The 3,907-nt window shown below is 37.7% G+C and overlaps 1 long non-coding RNA gene across 2 annotated transcripts; it reads left to right on the top strand.

Moving 5' to 3' along the window:
• The first annotated feature begins 582 nt into the window (after positions 1-582).
• Positions 583-2,365, top strand: LOC147006904 (uncharacterized). Of its 2 annotated transcripts, XR_015054532.1 has the most exons (4): positions 583-1,223; positions 1,324-1,482; positions 1,919-1,976; positions 2,201-2,365. It is a non-coding gene; the product is annotated as an uncharacterized LOC147006904 (long non-coding RNA). The 2 variants fall into 2 exon arrangements; XR_015054531.1 differs by lacking the exon at positions 2,201-2,365 and having other exon boundaries at positions 585-1,223; positions 1,919-2,144.
• The last annotated feature ends 1,542 nt before the right edge of the window (positions 2,366-3,907 follow it).

Here is a 3,907-nt window from a genome sequence, read left to right as displayed (position 1 = left end):
TATATATGTATATATATATATATATATATATATATATATATATATATATATATGTATATATATATATATATATGTATATATATATATATATATATATATATATATATATATATATATATATATATATATATATATATATATATATATATATATATATATATATATATATATATATATATATATATATATATATATATATATATATATATATATATATATATATATATATATATATATATATATATATATATATATATATATATATATATATATATATATATATATATATATATATATATATATATATATATATATATATATATATATATATATATATATATATATATATATATATATATATATATATATATATATATATATATATATATATATATATATATATATATATATATATAGGGTAAGAATACTGATTCTGGCTCACTTTTCCCCATGTAAATGAATGGGGGATTTTCAGCGATTTATATTTTTTTTCCCTAAAAATAAACCCCCCTTTTTATCCCAAGGTATATTTATTTGTCTCCCCTTTTAACTTGGAGGTTGAACCTCATTGAATTGAACACCTGGGGGTTGAACAGCTCACTCATTGAACCTATAAAGATTTGTTCATTCTCAAATTCCTTCAATAGTTTAATTTTCTTTGCACAATAATCCCCATCTAAAATATTGACAAACAAAACATTTGAATCTTTATATTTTTTTAAGATACCCCTTTTGTGCCATTACGAAATGATAAACTTCTCTTTATGATCTCATCTGACCACCGCCCGAGTTGCAAATCATTTTTGTGTATAAACCACGCCATAAAAAAAGTTTTGTTTCAAATGTTTTCAGTTCATGCCGTGAAAATGAGGAAGTGTTTTTTGACACGGTCGTGCTGTGTGGTTTTAGACAGTCATGCTGTGAAAAAATAGGAACTATTCTGTGAGACAAGGTCTCGTGTTTATATTTTATCTCAGAACACGAACTGAAAACATTTGAATCAAAACCATTTTAAGTATGTTTTGTAAATGATTCATACAACCGCCTAGTTATTTTCCAAGCTGTCATTTCCTGTGGCCGCACCCAATGTTTAGGGAATTTCCTCATTGTAGCCTTATAAGTGATTCACCAGACAAAGTTTCTGCCAGACAGGATTTTCATTTTTACAACTGAGACATGGATGATCTCTCTTCCGATGAAGGCAAAAGCTTACTACAGAGTTGGTAAGTTTGTTTGGTTTTCTCTTGAACGATGAAGCAAATGATTATTAATTAAATCATGATAATTCTGATATATATATATGTATATTTTTTTTCGTGGCAGGGCATTGGAAGAAATTGAGTTTACGTATCACGACGTGGTTCATGAAATTAATACTCTTATTGAAGAGATCAATGATTTTAGAAGAGAATTGAAAGACATTTTCAATGAGTGGCACGAAGTCTTATCACGTCCTATCATCTCGAAGGAATTAAACCAATGGTGAGACACGTGTGTGTGTGTCTGTCTTCCTACCTACCTCTCTCTGCTCTTATTGAAGAGATCAATGATTTATAATGACTGGTCTCTGATCTCGAATGAATTAAACCAATGGTGAGACACGTGTGTCTATGTGTGTCTGTGTGTGTGTGTGTGTGTGTGTGTGTGTGTGTGTGCGTGTGCGTGAGCATGCGTGTGTGCGTGTGTGTGCGTGTGTGTGTGCGTGTGTGCGTGTGTGTGTGTGCGTGTGTGCGTGTGTGCGTGTGTGCGTGTGTGCGTGTGTGCGTGTGTGCCTGTGTGCGCGTGTGTGGTGTGTGTGTGTGTGTGTGTGTGTGTGTGTGTGTGTGTGTGTGTGTGTGTGTGTGTGTGTGTGTGTGTTGCTTTCCCTGTCTGTCTGTCTCTTCATCTATACCCTTGACTTATTTTTTTTTTTTTTCAGCACTATCGCACAACATCAGCTGTTGAAGCAATCTTGTACAACACATGATTTTCTGGAGGTAAATATTTCTGAATTATTATTAATATCACTCTCTCTTTAGAATGTCGTCTAATGTTGGTTGCATTATTAGTTTGAACGCGGTTTTGTCAGTACACTGGAATTAATTTTATTGACCTTGAAAGGATGACAGGCTGAGTCGGCCTCCTGGTGTGTTAATTCAGTGGTCAACGAGGCTTACTCATATTACCATGTAATTATTATCCACTTTTTGTTTCAAAACAGAATATGGTGTCTGAGTTTCGAAATCACAAGACATCTGGAGAAGATTGCTGGGAAAGATTATACATTCTCGCAAATGAATATTTAATATTTTCAATATTAATAAATTATATTTGTTTTGTATACAATTACTTGATTCTGAATTACAAGAAGAGGATCAAAACATGAAGGGAGGGTAGCGCCCCTCAATGACCCATCACCCCTCATCCCATCCCTCCCCTCCCCATGTGTGTGTGGGGAAGGGTGGGGGGTGGGATGAGGGAGGTGGTGGGTCAAAGGTGGGGGCGCACAGGGGGGATGAGGGGGTGGGGCTTGTGTGGGAGGGGCTTGTGTGGGCGGGGCTTTGGTGGGGCTTGTGTGGGCGGGGTGTGGGTGGGGCTTGTGTGGGTGGGGCTTGTGTGGGAGGGGTTTATGTGGGCGGGGCTTCGGTGAGGCTTGTGTGGGCGGGGTGTGTGTGGGCGGGGTTTATGTGGGTGGGGCTTGTGTGGGAGGGGTTTATGTGGGCGGGGCTTCGGTGGGGCTTGTGTGGGCGGGGTGTGGGTGGGCGGGGTTTATGTGGGTGGGGCTTGTGTGGGAGGGGTTTATGTGGGTGGGGCTTATGTGGGTGGGGCTTGTGTGGGAGGGGTTTATGTGGGTGGGGTTTATGTGGGTGGAGCTTGTGTGGGAGGGGTTTATGTGGACAGGGTTTATGTGTGGGGAGTTTTTGTGCGGAGCTTGTGTAGACAGGACTTATGTGGGAGGGGTTGATGTGGGAAGGGTTTATGTGGGCAGGGGCGAATGTGGATGAGGTTTGTGTGGATCAATGGATGGGTGGAGAGATGGGTGGATGGGTGGATGAGTGGAGCTTGTGTGGATGGGTGGATAATTTTTTAATTAAATAAACATGTTGTGTGTGGGGGAACTAATTAACTAATCACTAATTATGTGAATATGGGTGGAGCTTGTGTGTGTGGAGCTTGTGTGGAGCTTGTGTGGAGCTTGTGTGGAGCTTGTGTGGGGTTTGTGTGTGGTGGGTTTGTGTGGGGTTTGTGTGGGAGGGGTTTATGTGGGTGGGGCTTGTGTGGGTGGAGTCAAAAAGGGGCGGAGTCAAAAATTTCAATTTATTGGAGCTTGTGTGGGGTTTGTGTGTGGTGGGTTTGTGTGGGGTTTGTGTGGGTGGGGCTTGTGGGTGGGAGTCAAAAAGGGGCGGAGTCAAAAAATTTCAATTTATCTTTGTCTTTTGTAATTCCTGTGAATAAAATGAACCTAAAATCTCTTCCCCTTCCAAATCATATATTTTATAAGTCCAAGGAACTGTATCTATTACATCAACAATTTTAAAAAGTTCTTTCGTTCATCGTTCAGTAAAACCCTTTTCAAAATGAGATTTCCACCTATATATTCTTACGATATCACCAACTTTGAACTTAGGTTTTCTGACATTAATCTCTTTTTCATATTTTAATTTTGTAAATGTTTCTGATGGCTTCATATTCGTTGACGTGTGAATCGTGTCATTATACTTATCCACAATATCCTGAATAAAAGATAACCATTGTTGTGAACCGAGTTGTGTGAATTTTTTATATAGTCTCTGTTTTAAGGTACGATTAAAACGTTCAACAACAACTGCCTTCCCTTCATTAAAGGTACTGTATAATGTAATACTGTTATTTTTTAGAAAATTCATAAATGTCTTATTATAAAACTCTCTACCCTCATCAGTCCACA

The sequence above is a fragment of the Eptatretus burgeri genome, unplaced genomic scaffold (assembly GCF_056783735.1).
Source record: "Eptatretus burgeri isolate ZD-2024b unplaced genomic scaffold, Ebu_testis_v1 Ebu_testis_scaffold_1185, whole genome shotgun sequence".
NCBI lineage: Eukaryota > Metazoa > Chordata > Myxini > Myxiniformes > Myxinidae > Eptatretus > Eptatretus burgeri.
Note: the sequence above shows the minus strand (reverse complement) of the source record. Positions and strands in the feature narration are given on the sequence as shown.